The sequence below is a fragment of the Anomaloglossus baeobatrachus genome, chromosome 7 (genome assembly GCF_048569485.1).
Source record: "Anomaloglossus baeobatrachus isolate aAnoBae1 chromosome 7, aAnoBae1.hap1, whole genome shotgun sequence".
In the NCBI taxonomy this organism is placed as follows: Eukaryota; Metazoa; Chordata; class Amphibia; order Anura; family Aromobatidae; genus Anomaloglossus; species Anomaloglossus baeobatrachus.
The window spans coordinates 151,273,938-151,295,456 of NC_134359.1; the positions used below are offsets into that span (position 1 = coordinate 151,273,938).

The 21,519-nt window shown below is 45.2% G+C and overlaps 1 protein-coding gene across 2 annotated transcripts in view; it reads left to right on the forward strand.

Annotated features, from left to right (window-relative positions):
- Positions 1–21,519, forward strand: part of LOC142246022 (uncharacterized) — a 349,157-nt gene that overhangs the window by 188,381 nt on the left and 139,257 nt on the right. The gene's annotated exons all lie outside the window — the stretch shown is intronic.

The following is a 21,519-nucleotide window of genomic DNA, read 5'->3' on the forward strand; positions in this document are numbered from 1 at the left end:
CCTCCTTGTTGGCTCCAGCCCATTTTATAACCTGGGTCCGCCCCAAACCAGGGTGGACCACAATGCACCTCCTGGAGACAAAAGCAGAGTGACACGTCATGAGTGGCATAACTAGCATCCTATTTGGAACCGCAACTTCAATAATGACCTCATGGCTGCCACGACACAAACACCTCACCAGTCATCATCTGACCATCAATAATGAGGTGACAAGTCATAGGGGCGGGCCTCTGCAAGCCATTTGGGAGTGGCCTGGCCACATCGTCAGGACACCTGATGCCCTGTGGTCTATATGGGCCCTCCACATCAGGGGCAGGGCCAAAGAGTTCATTACCGGACCTAGTCTCTGATGCAGTAAGTGCCTGAGCATGCTCAGTAGCATGAAATACAGTCTCTGAAAAAAGACTATCAGCTTTAGCATGGTGTCTAGGCACAAAACAGAACTTAGACCCGGCACGGAGTGCAAGTGTGGGAGCACGCGCTGTATCCCGAAATGAAGACTTAGCCTCAGGAATGGCACAGTCAGGCTGAGCATACTCACTAGGCGAAACACTGTAGTTAGGCTGCGGCTGGGGTAAATCGGCACACGCATGCGCACTAGCTGCCTCTCCACACTTAGACGTGGAGGAGAAATTGCTCTTCGGGTGTGGACTTGGAGATGCTGTCTGTGAACAGAAGGAAAAGCTAAAGGTATGTGTTACAGCAATGAGCCACCGCGGAAACACTTCGTTCAATTGTGAGGGGAATCATTTTGGAGTTTGGTGAGGAGTACCGTAATGTCAGTGAGCAGCATCCTGTGCCACAGACCAACATTCTTACGGTGCTGTCTACACTGCTTACCGTGAGAGGAGCGTAAAGTCTGTATTTCTGGCAACTGGACATCACAGTACCCGGGTACGGTAGGCTGTGCCCAGACAATAATGCGGGCACGCAACACTTTGTTTTATTAGCAAAACACATATCTGTTCTGGGTAGGCCGACTATTTATAGACAATAAGACTTGCTGCCTCTGCACTGTCAAATTGTCACGTACAGTTTAAATCATAGAGGAACAGCGACACATGTTTGCATTGACTGTTGATTTTCAAAATTTCCATGACTGTGTTGCAGAGCTGTGTGGTTTGCATTCACACTGTTATCATCTGCCTTATCTGTGAGGCTTCAGCTAACAAAGTTATTCAGGGGGGGTAATGTGTTTTGTCTATGTTTAGGTAGATAACTGGGAAGGTCTTGTGATGCGCCACTGGTAAGTCGTGTTCGCACACACACACACACACACACACACACACACACAAAACGCACAAACACACAATTACTGCTACACAGAGGGATTAGCAGGTAGTAGGCAACAGAATAGATTGTTCAATTATTTAAACTGTATGCATGGTTCTTATTGTTTGTTTTGGTAAAGTTAAACAATCATTTATCAACCCAACTGACTAGAGTCCTTTTCCTGTTGCCTGGTTTTGCTGCATACTTGGGAGCCCACCCGGTACATGACTTAAAATGAAGCATAAGTCGCAATGTGAATTTCACTGTGCTACAATGCGGCCTAGCGTGCCTGTGCAACCACCGCCTGCCCCATCAAGTGCATCTGTGTGCTCTTCATCCTCTGTGACTGTGGGAACAGTAGTCTCACATGGTTTTTCACACTGAACTTCCACCCCTTTACACGCAACAGGGAGTGTGATTGGCAGGTCATCACTTGTTTTGGAAGTGGAAACAGATGGTATTGTTGAGCTGTCAGACATCGAGAAAACCAACATTGGATGCAGGCTACATTATATCCACACCTGTACCTTCGTCACAGATTGGCTGGACTACCTGCAGTTAATAATTGCATTCCAGAAATGGAAAGGAGTGTAGAATGCACATGTGTTGTACCTTGCTTGGCAGCAAAGGAACACTAACTTAGTATTACAGACAATTTTAGGAAGGCAGAAAAAAGTCAGCTTTTTGGGCAAATTAAATAGCGTGGCAAAAGTGGACAGGTGGGTACAGTGGCCGTGTTCTGTGGGTACCAGGACAGTAAAGGAAGCCTCACTTTCTATCCCTCCGAATGATAAAATGCAGCAAGGAATTCCCTGAGTTTGCTATAAAATTAGCGTAGCAAAATGTGCATGAGGGTGTCATGCAGAGGTGCTGCAAATAGCTTTTCACCAGTGGGACACTAATGGAAGTCCAACAGCCACTTTTAGGATGCCACTAAGTTTACTCAGTGTTTGCTAGTATAATGGCTTAGTAACAATGAGTCTGAGTGTGCAATGCAGAGGTGCTGGAAATAGATTTGCAATAGTGGGACACTAATGGAAGTCCAACAGCCACTTTTTGTATGCCACTAAATGGCAGCATTTTTTTGCTATTATTATAGCTTATTAAAAACAGAGCAGGAGGGTGTCATGCAGTGGTGCTAGAAATAGCTTGGCACCAGTGGGGCACTAATGGAAGTCCAACAGCCACTTCTTGTATGCCACTAAATGGCAGCATTTTTTGCTATTATTATAGCTTTTTAAAAACAGAGCAGGAGGGTGTCATGCAGAGTTGCTAGAAATAGCTTGGCACCAGTGGGGCACTAATGGAAGTCCAACAGCCACTTCTTGTATGCCACTAAATGGCAGCATTTTTTGCTATTATTATAGCCTATTAAAAACAGAGCAGGAGGGTGTCATGCAGAGGTGCTAGAAATAGCTTGGCACCAGTGGGGCACTAATGGAAGTCCAACAGCCACTTCTTGTATGCCACTAAATGGCAGCATTTTTTGCTATTATTATAGCTTATTAAAAACAGAGCAGGAGGGTGTCATGCAGAGGTGCTAGAAATAGCTTGGCACCAGTGGGGCACTAATGGAAGTCCAACAGCCACTTCTTGTATGCCACTAAATGGCAGCATTTTTTGCTATTATTATAGCTTATTAAAAACAGAGCAGGAGGGTGTCATGCAGAGGTGCTAGAAATAGCTTGGCACCAGTGGGGCACTAATGGAAGTCCAACAGCCACTTCTTGTATGCCACTAAATGGCAGCATTTTTTGCTATTATTATAGCTTATTAAAAACAGAGCAGGAGGGTGTCATGCAGAGGTGCTAGAAATAGCTTTGCACCAGCGGGACAATAATGAAGTCCAACAGCCACTTTTAGGATGCCACTAAGTTTCCTCAGTGTTTGCTAGTATAATGGCTTAGTAACAATGAGTTTGAGTGTGCAATGCAGTGGTGCTGCAAAAAACTTTGCACCAGTGGGACACTAATGGAAGTCCAACAGCCACTTTTAGGATGCCACTAAGTTTCCTCAATGTTTGCTAGTAACAATGTATTTGTATGTATATAGTATGTATTATGTATTATTATTATGTATTACAATGTATTATATGTATATAGTATTTGCAGTGTTTGCTTAGTAACAATGAGTTTGAGTGTGCAAAGGGCAGGAGGGTTCAGTGGCAGGGTTGTGGGTCTGGGTAGAGGAAAGGAAGCCTCCCTTTCTATCCCTCCTAATGCGGAAATGCAGCGAGGAAATCCCTGACCTTAGCTACACAGACGCTGTCATCTTGTGTAGATGTTAAAATCTGTTTTCACGGACCTGACTGTCACCTATGGCTCTGACCCTGCCGGTATTAGCCCTTACAAGCCCTGAAAGAAACTTCTATCCCTATTCTGTATAGCGCTGTGTATAGAGCATACACAGCAGTATCGGAGACAGGAGCTACCCCAGCGGTGACTGACACCAAGACGCAGAAGGCAGATAATGGCGTGCTGTAGGAAAATGTCCGTTTTTATAATGCAGGGACATGTGACATGGACATCCTATCACACATGCCTTGCTTCTCTGGCTAAAAGTCCACTTAGCTGTGTGTGTGTCTGGGATTGGCTGACATGCTGGCCCGCCCCACTACACGCGCGCGCTTAGGGAAGGAAGACAAGTAAAAAAAAATGGCGATCACCATTATCCAAACGGCAGTGATCTGAATGCGCTGTTCCCACACACTATATGCTGAAATTTCATAATAGTGTGAGTCACAGAGTGACTTACACTATTACAGCGGAAAGCCAGCTAGTAATTAGCTTGTCTTTTTGCTGCTAGAACCGTTCTCGAACGTATCTAGAACTATCGAGCTTTAGCAAAAAGCTCGAGTTCTAGTTCGATCTAGAACAGCCCCCAAAATCACTCGAGCCGCGAACTGGAGAACCTCGAACCGCGAACCGCGCTCAACTCTAATCACTATTCCCCAAGTAACCCCCAACTTGTATATTTGATATGCGGTCTGGCCTATTGGTTAGTACAAGGTCTAGTAGTGCTCCCCCTCTTGTGGGGTCCTGTACCATTTGTGAAAGGTAATTATCTTTCATTGTTATCAAAAATCTATTTCCTTTGCTGGAACTGCAAGTTTCTGTAACCTAATTTATATCAGGATAGTTAAAGTCCCCCATAATAATTACCTCTCCGAGACTCGCTGCTTTATCAATTTGCTTTATGAGGAGATTCTCTACCTCTTCCATAATATTCGGCGTCTTATAACACACCCCTATAAGTATTTTATTATTCATTCTCCCCCCTTATCTCCACCCATAGGGACTCTACATTCTCAGTACCCTCACATATGTTGTCATGCAAGATGGGTTTTAAGGATGATTTTACATATAGACACACACCTCCCCCTCGCTTATTTGTATGGTCATTTCTGAATAGGCTATAACCCTGTAAATTAACAGCCCAGTCATAGCTCTCATCCAGCCATGTCTCTGATATCCCCACTATATCACAATATTTTTCCAACAATATTAATTCTAATTCCTCCACCTTATTTGTGAGGCTTCGGGCATTAGTGTACATGCATGTTACGTATGACTCTGTACCTCTATTCCTGCTTACTGTATTAACTGTCCTAACCCTTCCACCCGTACCACCCCCAATTTCATTACTTGTGCCCTGGTCACTATCTGCACTACATTCCCCTCCTATAAAGTGAATACCCTCGCCCCCCCCATTCCTAGTTTAAACTTTCCTCCAACCTTCTAGCCATCTTCTGCCCCAGCACAGCTGCACCCTCTCCGTTAAGATGTAGCCCATCCCTAGCATAGAATCCGTACCCAACTAAAAAGTCGGCCCAATTCTCCAGGAACCCAAAACCCTCTTTCCTACACCAATTCCTGAGCCACCTGTTAACCTCTCTGATCTCCCTTTGCCTCTCTGGTGTGGCTCGTGGCACAGGTAGTATTTCCAAAAATACCACCTTGGAGGTCCTTGCTTGAAGCTTACAACCTTATTCCCTGAAATCATCTTTAAGGACCTTCCACCTACCTCTAACTTTGTCATTTGTGCCAATGTGTATAATGACCGCTGGGTCCTCCCTAGCCCATCCCAGTAATCTGTCAACCCGATCAGCGATGTGCCGAACTCGAGCGCTAGGAAGACAACACACTGTTTGGCGATCCCTGTCTTTGTGACAGATTGCCCTATCTGTCCCCCTAATAATTGAGTCCCCCACTACCAGTACCTGTCTTGCCTGCCCTGCACTCCTATTCCCCCCCTTACTGGAGCAGACACTCCTCTGGCGTTCAGAGGTCATGCCTTGCTGCAGAAATGCTACCCCTGTAATGACATCCCCCTCATCTGCCAAGTTTGCAAACCTATTGGGGTGTGTCAGTTCAGGACTAGCCTTCCTAGCACTTTTCCCTTTACCTCCCTTTCTAACTGTCACTCAGCTACCTACCTCACTGTCCTGCCGCTCCCTACTACGATCCTCCCCCACATCTGACCCAGCAAGCTGCTGCTCAGTGAGCAGCAAACTCCTTTCCATATTGCTGATGCATCTCAGAGTTGCCAGCTGCTCATTTAGATCCAGTATCTGGGCTTCCAAATATGCAACTTGCGCACATCTTGAACAACAGTATGCACCCTCGAACGGCTTTTCAAGGAATGAATACATGAGACAAGATATACACTGGATCACATTAGCAATAGTGGAGCACATTTTCTAATGGAGGTAGCAACCAAATACAAACAAATCTACTCACACTTACTTTTGCTCACACTTTGTTCAGTCACGCTCACAATGAAGAAGACGGGCCAAAATTCGGTTTTCAGAAGTCTTCCTTCCAGCTGTAACGGCCAAAACCCGGTTCTCCTTGAGCTCGCGGTGACTCTTCACTTATCCCAGAAGGCACTGGGAATATGCAAATTATCCTCGCAGGACTCCTCCCCTGGTTTTCAGAAGTCTTCCTTCTGGCTGTAACGGCCAAAACCCGGTTCTCCTTGAGCTTGCGGTGACACTTTCTGCCTCATTATAGGAAATGGTCAGTCAGGGGTTTTGTTTGAATCACGTCTTTCAAATATGTACACATAATCCCTGGTGTATGCACTCAGAGTAGAGTGCAGGATAAATGTGAGCCACGCCATACTGCGATCTTTGGGAGGCAGAATAAATGAATCAACAGCAGGTCAAGAATCATTTTTATCTATTTTTTACACTGTTCACCGTGTGATATAAGTGATTAGATGGTTTTATTCTTTGTGTCAGCGCGATTGCAGGGATACGAGATTTATATAGTTTTTTATTTTTGGCTGCTATCACATACTAAAAGCGCTTTTTTTTTTCTTCAAATAAATACTTTGCATCAACATATATTTAGAAATATATTTTTTCTAGATATCTGCTGACCGAGTCATGAGAGGACTTATTTTTTGCTGGACGAGTTAATGTTTCTATTGGTACCATTTTCGGGCACATATCATGTTTGGATTATTTTTTATACTCCTTTTGGGAGGTAGAATTAACATGAAACAGCAGTTAGGGAATTGTTTTTTGGGGATTTTTTTACAACGTTCACTGTTGGTAAAAATAACATCACAGGTTTATTCTTCGGGTAAGTACGATTGCAGCAATACCAAATGTATATATTTTTTTATGATTTGCCGCTTTCACACAATAAAAACGATTTATTTAGAAAAAAAATGGATTTGGCATTGCTTTATTGTCAGAGCTAGAACTTTTTTATTTTTCTGTTGATGGAGCTGTGTAGTGGCTTGTGTTTTTTGGGACAAGATGTAGTTTTCAGTAGTACCATTTTAATTTAAGTTCAACTTTCTGATCACATTTTATCCCACTTTTGTTTGGGCAGTATGATGGAAAAGGAGTCAAATAGTGTGACAGTTTTATAGATCAGGTCGGTCTGGACTCGGCAATACCAAATACATGTACTTTTGTTGTTTATTTTTGTTAATATATCAATAAATTTTAATTTTGGGTATAATATATATTTTTTGCAAATTATTTACTTTTTTTACATTTTGCAGGTTTTTTTTAACTTTAACTTTTTTTACTTAGTTCCTATAAGAGACTTCAACTTTTATACTCTGATCGTTGGCATAATGCATTGCCATGTACCAGCATGGCAATGCATTATACAGGCAGTGTAAGGCTGCAGATTGCCTGTCAGACTTAGCTGCAGGCTGGGTCTGACAGGCCACCATACATGGCAGACCCGAAGGTTATCATGTGACATTTGTCAGCCATGACAACAGTCGGCTCCCTCATGAACGTGTTATCGGGGAGTCAGAGAACTAAGAGAGGGAGGTCACTGCTTCTCTCTAGCTTTTATGTGCCACAATCGCTTTTGATTGTGACACATAGAAGATCGCAAAGTGTAAACATCATTAGAATCTGATCCAATCAGGTCCTGATGATGTCTCCAGTCAGAACTTCCCGCGATCCATCCTCGCCTGTTAACCCCTTAGATTGTGCTGTCAAAATATGATAGCGTGATTGAAATTCCAGCAGTGGGTAACTTGTACTTACCCGCTGCCATCGGAAGCCCCATGATATGATCACGGGGAGACGATGGTTGCCATAGCAGCACAGGGTTATCTGATGACTCCTGTGCTATTATGACTCATTTCCGTAACAGCTAGCAGTGAACTGGCTGTTACAGAAGACAAGCATTTCTGCAGATGTGCGCTGTGCAGCTCTGATTTGCAGAAATGAATGAGTGATCAGACTGCTGATGCTTATATCCCCCTAGGGGGACCAGAAAAATAAAGTAAAAAAAAAACAAAATAAAATTTCAAATCACCCCCCATTTGCCTCATTGAAAATTAAAGTGCTAAAATAATTAAAAAAAATACAAGCATTTGGTATTGTCACATTCAAAAATGTCCGATCTATCAAAATATAAAATCAATTGACCTGATCGGTAAACGACGTAGCATAAAAAAAAATCCAAACGCCAAAAGTATGTTTTTTGGTCGTTGCAAATTTTGCACAAAATGCAATAGCAGGCGATCAAAACATAGCATCTGCGCAAGAATGGTACCATTAAAAACATCAGCTTAAGATGCAAAAAATAATCCATAACTGAGCCCCATATCCCAAAAAAATAGAACTCTACAAGTCATGGAAAATAGCTAAAAAAGTGCACCTTTTTTGGACAAAATATTGAAATTGGTTTTTTAACCTCTTAGATAAAAGTAAACATATACATGTTTGGTGTCTCAAACTTATACTGACCTGAGGCTTCACACCGATACATCACTTTTACCATATAGTGAACACGGTGAATACAATATTCCAAAAGCAATCATGCAATTGTACTTTTTTTTTGCAATTTTTCGCAACTTGGAATTTTTTTTTACCGTTTTTTAGTACATTATATAGTAAAACTTATAGTTTCATTTAAAAGTACAACTTGTCCCACAAAAAACAAGCTCTAATATGGGAAGATTGACAAAAAAATAAAAAAGTTACGGCTCTTAGAAAAAAGGGAGCAAAAAAATTAAAATGAAAATCTCCCGGTGGTTAAGACAAGATCCAAAACATGTACATGTAATAGGTATATTTTTGAGTAAAATGTAAATTGTTCTTTTATGCTATAAACTACTGACAACATTTCAACGAATTTCCAAGCAAAAACAATTGTATTTATTTTCTGACAATGAGAAATGGTCAAAATAACAAAAAAATGCATTGCTTTCAGACCTCAAATAATGCAAAGAAAACAAGTTCATAATCATTTAGAAACAACAATACTAATGTTTTAACTCAGGAAGAGTTCAGAAATCAATATTTTGTTTAATACCATGATTTTCTTCATGGGTCTTGGCATGGCATGCTTTCCACCAGTCTTTTGCATTGTACTGCTGAAAAAAACAGTTCTCAAAGTTGGGGAACATTGCCTGAGCAGAAGGAAGCAACTGTTTTCCAGGATAACCATGTATGCGACTTGATTCATACTTCCTTTGCAAAGTTTAATCTGCCCATTTCCTGCCTTGCTGAACAATCCCCAGAACATCACCGATTCTTCACCAAATTTCACAGTGGGTGAAAGACATTGTGCTTTTACGTTTCTGCAGGTTTCCATCTAAAAATTAGACGACCAGGTATTGGGCAAAGCTGGAAAGGACAATACGCCACACAGCTAGGTCAATAAATGTGTGGATGAAGGACCACCACATCAAAACCCTGTCATGGCCAGCCCAATCTCCAGACCTGAACCCCATTGAAAACATCTGGAATGTAATCAAGAGGAAGATGGATAGTTACAAGCCATCAAACAAACAAGAACTGCTTACATTTTTGCACCAAGAGTGGCATAAGGTCACCCAAAAGCAGTGTGAAAGACCAGTGGAAAGCATACCAAGACGCATGAAAGCTGTGATTAAAAATCATGTTTATTCCACAAAATATTGATTTCTGAACTCTTCCTGACTTAAAACATTAGTGTTGTTATTTATAACTCACTATGAACTTATTTTCTTTGCATTACTAAGCACTGCTTTTTTTTTTGTTATTTTGACCATTTCTTATGTACTGAAAATAAATACAAACTTTATTGCTTGGAAATTCGGAGACATGTTGTTAGTAGTTTATAGAATAAAAGAACAATTTACATTTTACCCAAAAAATATACCTATAAAGAGAAAAATCAGAAAAACTGACAATTTCGCAGTGGTCTCTTAATTTTTGCCAGAACTGTATGTATGTGTATGTATATATATATATATATATATATATATATATATATATATATATATATATATATATGCATGTATATAATATATAATGTGTATATATATATATAATAACTATATACAGTACAGACCAAAGGTTTTGACACACCTTCTCATTCGAAGAGTTTTCTTTATTTTCATGACTTTGAAAATTGACAGAAAAAGAACAAATCTGTACAATGACTTAGATGCAAAACACTTGAATTTTATTGATATAAAAAGATGATAACAATCCCGTGCCATGTTTCAAATATGGATACAGCCATATACAGAATACAGAACATAATAAAGACAGTGTATATAATAAATAGAAGTATATTCCTGAATCAACTGCTGTACTCAAATCATACCTGTGAGTGTGGTGGGAGGCCAGAACCCCGACCTATAGGTTTCGATGTCAATCCTTCTTCCGGGGGTCCGGAAGAAGGATTGACATCGAAACCTATAGGTCGGGGTACAGCAGTTGATTCAGGAATATACTTCTATTTATAATATACACTGTCTTTATTATGTTCTGGATCGGCTGCAAAGAGCACTGCTGGTTTGTTTGTAATATGTTCAACTTTGGGCTACCTGATATATGAGTGGGCCCTGGCTGTGCACATTTATATCTATCTATTCAATATGTGCTCCTATCTACCTTGTATGTGGTGAGAGCGCCACCTGTTGGCATATACCATCTGTCTCTACTTTTTACATATTGTCTACTTGTTATCATCTTTTTATATCAATAAAATTCAAGTGTTTTGCATCTAAGTCGTTGTACAGATTTGTTCTTTTTCTGTCTATTAAATATTCTGTATATGGCTGTATCCATATTTGAAACATGGCACGGGATTGGCCGTGTCCTTTGGTATTGTGTATTTATATGACTTTGAAAATTGTAGATTCACATTGAAGGCATCAAAACTATGAATTAACACATGTGGAATGAAATACTTAACAAAAAAGTGTGAAACAGCCTGAAAATATGTGTTATATTCTAGGTTCTTCAAAGTAGCCACCTTTTGCTTTGATTACTGCTTTGCACACTCTTGGCATTCTCTTGATGAGCTTCAAGAGGTAGTCACCGGACATGGTTCTCACTTCATAGGTGTGTCCTGTCAGGTTTAATAAGAGGGATTTCTTGCCTTATAAATGTGGTTGGGACCATCAGTTGTGTTGTATAGAAGTCTGGTGGATACACAGATGTTAGTCCTACTGAATAGACTGTTAGAATTTGTATTATGTCAAGAAAAAAGAAGTTAAGTAAAGAAAAATGAGTGGTCATCATTACTTTAAGAAATGAAGGTCAGTCAGTCCGAAAAATTGGGAAAACTTTGAAAGTGTTCCTAAGTGCAGTGGCAAAAACCATCAAACGCTACAAAGAAACTGGCTCACATGAGGACCGCCTCAGGAAAGGAAGACCAAGAGTCACCTATGCTGCGGAGGATAAGTTTATCCGAGTCACCAGTCTCAGAAATCCTAGGTTAACAGCAGCTCAGATTAGAGACCAGGTCAATGCCACACAGAGTTCTAGCAGCAGACACATCTTTAGAACAACTGTTAAGTGGACACTTTGTGCTGCTGCTAGGAAACCTTCATTTTCGGCCTTCATGGTAAAATAGCTGCTAGGAAACCACTGCTAAGGACAGGTAACAAGCAGAAGAGACTTATTTGGGCTAAAGAACACAAGGAATGGACATTAGACCAGTGGAAATCTGTGCTTTGGTCTGATGAGTCCAAATTTGAGATCTTTGGATCAAACCGAACGGATGGACTGTACATGCCTGGTTCCCACCATGAAGCATGGAGGAGGAGGTGTGATGGTGTGGGGGTGCTTTGCTGGTGACACTGTTGGGGATTTATTCAAAATTGAAGGCATACTGTAGCAGCATGGCTACCACAGCATCTTGCAGCGGCATGCTATTTCATCTGGTTTGCGTTTAGTTGGACTATCATTTATTTTTCAACAGGACAATGACCCCAAACACACCTCCAGGCTGTGTAAGGGCTATTTAACTAAGAAGGAGAGTGATTGGGTCCTACGCCAGATGACCTGGCCTCCACAGTCGCCAGACCTGAACCCAATCGAGATGGTTTGGGGTGAGCTTGACCGCAGAGTGAAGGCAAAAGGGCCAACAAGTGCTAAGCATGTGTGAGAACTCCTTCAAGACTGTTGGAAGACCATTTCTGGTGACTACCTCTTGAAGCTCATCAAGAGAATGCCAAGAGTGTGCAAAGCAGTCATCAAAGCAAAGGGTGGCTACTTTGAAGAACCTAGAATATAACACATATTTTCAGTTGTTTCACACTTTTTTGTTAAGTATTTAATTCCACATGTGTTATTTCATAGTTTTGATGCCTTCAATGTGAATCTACAATTTTCAAAGTCATGAAAATAAAGAAAACTCTTTGAATGAGAAGGGGTGTCCAAACTTTTGGTCTGTACTGTATATAGATAGATACTGCACAATACCACTTCTCCTGTCCTGAAAACTAGGTGTAATTCTCAGTATCTACATTATTCTGTATATATAATCTGCACAGTACCAGTTCTATTGTACTGTATGCTGAGTGTACTTCTCAGTATTTTTATTTTTCTATATATATACACAGCACTGTTAAACAATATCCCCGAATATATCGCCAGACGAATGTAGTGTTCTTGAGAAAAAAAATTGTTGTATATAGTAGATTATTTCAGGTCGTCTGGCGATATATTTAGGGATATGCTTTAATATATACACAGCACCGTACCATTTTTCCTGTCTTGTGTACTGAGTGTAATTCTCAGTATCTGTATTATTCTGTATATTTAGAAAGCATAGTACCATTTCTCATGTTCTGTATACTGGGTGTAATTTTCAGTATCTGTATAATTCTGCATATATACACTGCACTGTACCACTTCCCCTGTCCTGTATACTGGGAGTAATTCTCAGTGTCTTTATTTCAGCTCACAAATATAAATATTGTAAAAGAAGCTAATCTAGGGAGGTGCATGGACAAGGTACGGCAATGACTTGCAGCATAGAAAAAGAGAAGACATGACATGACGAACATGGGGATTGCAAACCCCTTAAGGGTGCTTTTCACGCTGCGATCTCACTAGCGAGCGTACCCGCCCCCGTCTGTTGTGTGTCACGGGCAAATCGCTGCCCGTGACGCACAACATCGCTTACACCTGTCACATGGACATACCTTCCCTGCGACGTTCCTGTGGCCAGTGAACCGCCTCCTTTCTAAGAGGGCGGTTTGTGCGGCGTAACAGCGACGTCACACGTCAGCCGTCCAATAGAAGCGGAGGGGCGGAGATGAGCGGAACGAACATCCCGCCCACCTCCTTCCTTCTTCATTGCGGGCGGCCGCAGGTACGAGGTTGTTCCTCGTTCCTGCGGTGTCACACATAGCTATTTGTGCTGCCGCAGGAACAACAAACAACCTCGCTACTGACCAGACAACGATTTTTGGTAAATGAGCAACGTAACACAGACCAACGATTTTTGCCTCTTTTGCGATCATTTAAGATCGCTAATATGTGTTACACACTGCGATGTCGCTAACGATGCTGGATGTGCGTCACAAACACAGTGACCCCGACGATATATTGTTAGCGATGTCACAGCGTGTAAATGACCCTTTACTCTGTCTTCTAGTATGCTTTTAAATGATTTGAAATAAACTAAACTTTTAAATAGACAAACATTTTCCAAGGATCTTGTTGCTGGTTATCTCTTTTTCTCTGGGTGTAAATCTCAATATATACAGTTGAAACTAGACGTTTACGTACATTATCTAAAAAGACACACATGCATGTTTTTCTGACTCATCTAGCATGAAATGAGAGTAAACCTTTTCCATTTTAGGTCAATGAGGATTACCAAAATTATTTATATTTGCCAAATGCCATAATAATGAGAGAGACAGGGCTGTATTTTGCCTTCGTGCTGCCCTAGGCACTTTAAGTGGTCGCGCCCCTTAGTGACAACGTAACACTGAGTTTTCGCACACAACATCTGTTTAAGGCAGATCTACTCTGTAAAACACTTGAAAAAGTATCAATGAGAAACGAAGGGCACTAACCCCCCCCAATGGGGATCACCACAGGCACATCAAAACATAGCATGAGTATAAAATATTCCCACCACACCGTCCCCACTTACAAAGACATATACTGTGACTGTCACACTGCCCCTAATAAACTACACACTGCCCTCCCTTATAAATTATACCCACCACACCTTCCTCAATTATGAAATATGATCTGCACATTGACCTCACATCATGCTGCCCCCTCCTCACAATGTCCCATGCATGCTGCCCCCTCCTCACAATGTCCCATGCATGCTGCCCCCTCCTCACAATGTCCCATGCTTGCTGCCCCCTCCTCACAATGTCCCATGCATGCTGCCCCCTCCTCACAATGTCCCATGCATGCTGCCCCCTCCTCACAATGTCCCATGCATGCTTCCCCCTCCTCACAATGTCCCATGCATGCTGCCCCCTCCTCACAATGTCCCATGCATGCTGCCCCCTCCTCACAATGTCCCATACATGCTGCCCCCTCCTCACAATGTCCCATGCATGCTGTCCCTTCCTCCCAATGTCCCATGCATGCTGCCCCCTCCTCACAGTGTCCTATGCATGCTGGCCCCTCCTCACAATGTCCCATGCATGCTGCCCCCTCCTCACAATGTTCCATGCATTCTGCCCCCTCCTCACAGTGTCGTATGCATGCTGCCCCCTCCTCACAGTGTCCCATGCATGCTGATCCCTCCTCACAGTGTCCCATGCATGCTGATCCCTCCTCACAATGTCCCATGCATGCTGCCCCCTCCTCACAGTGTCCTATGCATGCTTCCCCCTCTTCACAATGTCCCATGCATGCTTCTCCCTCCTCACAATGTCCCATGCATGCTGTCCCCCCTCCCAATGTCCCATGCATGCTGCCCCCTCCTCACAATGTCCCATGCATGCTGCCCCCTCCTCACAATGTCCCATGCATGCTGCTCCCTCCTCACAATGTCCCATGCATGCTGCCCCCTCCTCACAATGTCCCATGCGTGCTGCCCCCTCCTCACAATGTCCCATGCATGCTTCCCCCTCCTCACAATGTCCCATGCATGCTTCCCCCTCCTCACAATGTCACATGCATGCTGCCCCCTCCTCACAATGTCCAATGCATGCTGCTCCCTCCTCACAGTTTCCCATGCATGCTGCCCCCTCCTCACAGTGTCCCATGCATACTGCCCCCTCCTCACAATGTCCCATTCATGCTGTTCCCTCCTCACAGTTTCCCATGCATGCTGTTCCCTCCTCACAATGTCCTATGCATGCTGCCCCTCTCCATGAGCTCCTAATGATGCCTTCCTCTTTTTCATAATGACACCTCCATGCTGCCCCATTCATCATACTAAGACCACCACACTAACGCTTATGCTGAGACACCCCTCCCACACACACACACGCACACACACACACACACACACACACACACACACACACACACACACACACACACACACACACTACCCCACTCTTGATATTGACTCCCCTACATTGCTCCACTCCATACTGAGCCCACACATGCTGCCCCTTCTCCATAATGAGCTCCCAATGCTGCCCCCCTTTCATTCTGAGTCCTTACACTCCCCCGCCATCGATTTTGTTATTGCACTATCCCTCAACCCTTGTCCTCTGTCTATAGGATTGGCCCCTCTCTCCCATTCCCCCAGCAGCAGCCGCTCTCCCCCGCCTTCACCAGCAGCCTCTCCCCCAGCATCATCCTCTCTCCCCCCAGCCCCCCCAGCATCAACCTCTCTCCCCCCAGCGTCCCCCAGCTTCAGCCTCTCTCCCCCCAGCCTCCCCCAGCATCAGCCTCTCTCCCCCAGCTTCCCCCAGCATCAGCCTCTCTCCCCCAGCATCAGCCTCTCTCCCCCAGCTTTCCCCAGCATCAGCCTCTCTCCCCCAGCTTCCCCCAGCATCAGCCTCTCTCCCCCAGCTTCCCCCAGCATCAGCCTCTCTGCCCCCAGCATCAGCCTCTCTGCCCCCAGCATCAGCCTCTCTTCTCCCAGCCTCCCCCAGCATCAGCCTCCACCCTCCCAGCCTCCCCCAGCATCAGCCTCCCCCCTCCCAGCCTCCCCTCACAGCCTCCACCAGCATCAGCCTCTCTCCTCCCAGCCTCCCCCAGCATCAGCCTCCCCCTCCCAGCCTCCCCCAGCATCAGCCTCCACCAGCATCAGCCTCTCTCCTCCCAGCCTCCCCCAGCATCAGCCTCCCCCAGCATCAGCCTCCCTCCCCCAGCAAAAGCCTCCCCCCTCCTAGCCTCCCCCAGCATCAGCCTCTCTCCTCCCAGCCTCCCCCAGCATCAGCCTCCCTCAGCATCAGCCTCTCTCCTCCGAGCCTCCTGCAGCATCAGCCTCCCCCAGCATCAGCCTCCCCCAGCATCAGCCTCCCTCAGCATCAGTCTCCCTCCTTCCAGCCTCCCCCAGCATCAGCCTCTCTCCTCCCAGCCTCCCCCTCCCAGCCTCCCTCAGCATCAGCCTCCCTCCTCCTAGCCTCCCCCCTCCCAGCCTCCCCAGCATCAGCCTCCCCCAGCATCAGCCTCTCTCCTCCCAGTCTCCCCCAGCATCAGCCTCCCCCAGCATCAGCCTCTCTCCTCCCAGCCTCCCCCAGCATCAGCCTCCCTCAGCATCAGCCTCCCTCCTCCCAGCCTCCCCCAGCATCAGCCTCCCCCCATCCCAGCCTCCCCCAGCATCAGCCTCCCTCAGCATCAGCCTCCATCCTCCCAGCCTCCCCCAGCGTCAGCATCCCCCCATCCCAGCCTTCCACAACATCAGCCTCCCCCCTCCCAGCCTCCCCCAGCATCAGACTCTCTCCTCCCAGCCTCCCCCAGTATCTGCTTCTCTTCCCCCAAGTCACCCCCAGTATCAGCCTCTCTCCTCCCACCCCATACGCAGATCTCCAGTCTGCATTAGAGACACCCCCACACTCCTTATGAATCTTCAGCTCTGCGAGCACTTACCTGCTCCAGGGCCCGCCGTCATCTTCCTGGCTCTCGTGAGTATCCTCTTCTGACACCGGCTTCCATCGCGGCGTCCTCTGCGGCGTCCTGCTGTGAGCTCTGCATGTGAAATCCACACAGCATTGGACGCAGGACAGAGGAAGGAGCTGATTGGCGCGCCTGTGACCCCGGAAGTGCAGGCGCCGGCAATTCCGGGGTCAATCAGCTCTCTGTGCCCGGCCGCCGCAGTTTGTCTGCATTCGCGTCTTAATTGACGCAGATACAAATAAATAAAGGTGCGCCTCTCCCCCTCCCCCCTCCGAAAATACAGCGGATTTAATGAATGTGTAAAAAAAAAATTTTTTTTTTTTACTGCTAGAAGGTGCCGCCCCCTGAATCCTGCCGCCCTAGGCACGGGACCACGGGTGCCTAATGGTAAATACGGCCCTGGAGAGAGAGAATGTCTTATGGTTTTTTTACTATGTTCTGCAAAATCAAAAGTTTACATACACTAAAGGGTGCTTTAAGGCCACTTTGCACACAGAGATAAATCTTTGGCAGATCTGTGGTTGCAGTGAAATTGTGGACAATCAGTGCCAGGTTTGTGGCTGTGTACAAATGGAACAATAAGTCCATGATTTCACTGCAACCACAGACCTGCCAAAGATTTATCTCTGCGTGTAAAGTGGCCTTTACACACTGCAACATTGCTAATGATATATCGTCGGGTCACGGTATTTGTGACGCACATCCGACATCGTTAGCGACATCGCAACGTGTGACAGCTAGGAGCGACGATCAACGATCGCAAAAACGGCAAAAATCGTTGATCGTTGACACGTCGCTCCTAATCATAATGTCGCTGGTGTTTCATTCCGCAGGTTGTTCATCGTTCCTGCGGCACGACACATCGCTGAGTGTGACACCGCAGGAACGACGAACATGATCATACCTGCGTCCATCGGAAGGAAGGAGGTGGGCGGCATGTTCCCGGCCGCTCATCTCCTCCTCTCCTCTTCTATTGGGCGGCTGTTTTGTGACGCCGCTGTGACGTCGCTGTGATGCCAAACGCACCTCACCCTTGAAGGAGGGATTGCTCAGCAGCAACAGCGACGTTGCTGAACAGGTATATGCGTGTGATGCTGCTGTAGCAATATTGTTCACTACTACAGCGATCACCACATGTCGCACAAACGACGGGGGCGGGTGCTATCGCTCGCGACGTCGCAGCGTATAAAGCACCCTTAAGAGTGCTATGCCTTTAAACAATATGGGACAGCCCATATGATGATGTCATATCTTTGGAAGTTTCTGATAGGTTTATTGGCAACATCTGAGTTAATTAAATACACATCTGTGGATGTATTTTAATGCACACCTGAAACACACTGCTTCTTTGTGTATCATCCATCATGGCAAAGAGAAAATAAATCAGCCAAGATCTCAGGAAGAGAAACGTGGACTTCCACAAGTCTGGTTCATCCTTGGGTGCAATTTCCAGATACCTGAAGGTGTTCATCTGTACAAAGAATTATACACAAGTACAAAGAAGATGGGAATGTCCAGTCATCATACTACTCAGGAAGGCTATGGGTTCTGTGTACGAAAGACGAAGCTGCTTTGGTCACACATGTGCATATTAACCCAAGAACAAAAGCAAATGACCTTGTAAAGATGCTGGTGGAAGCTGGTAAAATTGTGTCATTATCCACAGTGAAATAAGTACTGTATTAACATGGGCTTAAAGGCCACTCTGCCAAGAAGAAGCCATTACTCTAAAATAAACATTAAAAAGCCAGATTAATTTTTGAAAATGCATGCAGGAACATAGACCTTAATTTTTGAAGACATGTCCCGTGGTTTGATGAAAGTAAAAATGAACTGCTTGGTCATAATGACCAATGTTATGTTTGGAGGAACTAGGAAGAAGCGTTGAAGCCAAAGAACACCATCCTAACTGTGAAACATGGGGGTGGCAGCATCATGTTGTGGGGTTGTTTTGGGGCAGGAGGAACTTGTGCACTTCACAAAATAGATGGCCTCATGAAGAAAGATTACATGGCAGCACTGAAGCAACATTTCAAGACATCAGCCAGGAACTTATAGCTTGGGCGGAAATTGGTCTTCCAAATGGACAATGATCCGAAGTATACTGTTAAACTGGTTACAAAATTGCTTAAGAATAACAAAGTCAATATTTTGGAGTGGCCATCATAAAGCCCTGATTTCAATTGTATTGAAAATTTATGGCCAAATCTGAAAATCTGAAAGGGCCAGTGCGAGGAAGGCGGCCTACAATCATGGATTTTACTCCAGTCAGGAGGAATGGGCCCAAATTCCTACCAACTATTGTGAAACGCTTGTGGAAGGATATCCAAAATGTTTGATCCAAGTCATAAGCGGGCTTTACATGCTGCGATCTCGCTAGCGAGATCGCAAGCGATCGTACCCGCCCCTGTCAGTTGTGCGACACGGGCAAATCGCTGCCCGTGGCACACAACCTCGCTTACCCCCGTCACATGTACTTACCTGCCCTGCGACGTCGCTCTGGCCGGCGAACTGCCTCCTTTCTAAGGGGGTGGTTCGTTCGGCGTCCCAGCAACGTCACGCGGCAGGCGTCAAATAGAAGCGGAGGGGCGGAGATGAGCGGGACATAACATCCCGCCCACCTCCTACCTTCCGCATTGACGGTGGAGGCAGGTAAGGAGATGTTCGTCGCTCCTGCGGTGTCACACACAGCGATGTGTGGTGCCGCAGGAACGAGAAACAACATTGCTAATAAGCAGAAAATGATTTTTTGTTTCAGGACGATCTCTCCGCGGCAAACGATTTTGACCGCTTTTGCGATCATTTAAGGTCGCTCATAAGTGTCACACACTGCAATATCGTTAATGACACCGGATGTGCGTCACAAACACCGTGACCCCGACGATAATTCATTAACGATATCATAGCGTGTAAAGCCCTCTATACAGTTTAAAGGCAATGGTATCAAATACTAGTGAAATGTATGTAAACTGTTGGCTTTGCGGAAAGTAATAAAAATGCCCTAAAACATTATTGCACTCTCTCTCTTGGCATTTGGCAAATATAAATTATTTTAGTAATCCTAATTGACCTAAAACAGAAAAGGTTTATTCTGATTTCATGTTAGATAGTGAGAAAAACATGCAGATGTGTGTCTTCGTAGAAAGTGTATGTAAACGTCTGGTTTTAATTGTATATATATTATACATATATATATATACACACACATAGCCGGCTTTAACCATGTGCGAGTGGTGTGGTCGCACAGGGCGCTGGCTGGCAGTCAGCAGAGACAGCACTCAGGGAGCAGGAATGCACTTTTAGTTTGCTGCTCCTTTGCTGCACAGGCTCCAGCAGAGAGCGCCCCTCCCCCTCCTCTCGGCTCTGCGCAGTGTCAGCTCCCTGCACAGTCTACAGCAGGGGGCGCCCTCACCTACTCTCAGCTCTGCATAGCGTCTGCTCCCTGCACAGGCTCCAGCAGGGAACACCCCTCCCCCTGATTTCGGCTCTGCATAGCGTCTGCTCCCTGCACAGGCTCCAGCAGGGAGTGCCCCTCCTCCTCCTCTCAGCTCTGCGTATTGTCTGCTCCCTGCACAGGCTCCAGCAGGGAACGCCCCTCCCCCTCATCTCGGCTCTGCATAGCGTCTGCTCCCTGCACAGGCTCCAGCAGGGAGCGCCCCTCCTCCTCTCAGCTCTGCGTATTGTCTGCTCCCTGCACAGGCTCCAGCAGGGAGTGCCCCCCTCCTCTCTGCGTAGTGTCTGCTCCCTGTACAGTCTACAGCAGGGAGCACCCCTCCCCCTCCTCTCGGCTCTGTGTAGTGTCTGCTCCCTGCACAGGCTCCAGCAGGGAGCGCCCCCCCTCTTCTCTGCGTAGTGTCTGCTCCCTGCACAGGCTCCAACAGGGGGCCCCCTCACCTGCTCTCGGCTCTGTGTCCTCTCTCCTTCAGACTTTACCAGAGAGAGAGAGAGAGAGGGGGAGGGGCATCTGCACTAACAGAGATGCTGTTACAAAAGCCCCACTGAACTCCTGGAGCCCAGGAAGTGACTGTATGTGAGTATAACATGCTGTGTTATCTGTAATGTATTATGTGCTGTCTGTATGTGTTATGTATAACATGTGGGTCCTGTAAACTGTGCAATATCTGTTTATCTATTATCTATCTATCTATTATGTATCTGTCTATGTATCTCTATTATCTATCTAATATCTCTCTATCCCTCAATCTATCTTTCTATTATCTATCTATTGATCTGTCTGATATCTATTTGTCTATCATCTATTCAGTGTTGGTCTGGCACACAGACACCAGTCAATGCCCCAGAGGGCTCTCTAAGGTTATGTGCCCACAGTGCGTTTTTCGGGTGCGTTTTTGTGCTCATAACTGCATGACTTTGCTTCCCCAGCAAAGTCTATGAGTTTTCATATTTGCTGTCCGCACACAAAACCTTTTTTTTTTTAAGCTGCGTTTCTTAGCTTAAAAAAAATAAATGGACATATCAATCCTTTC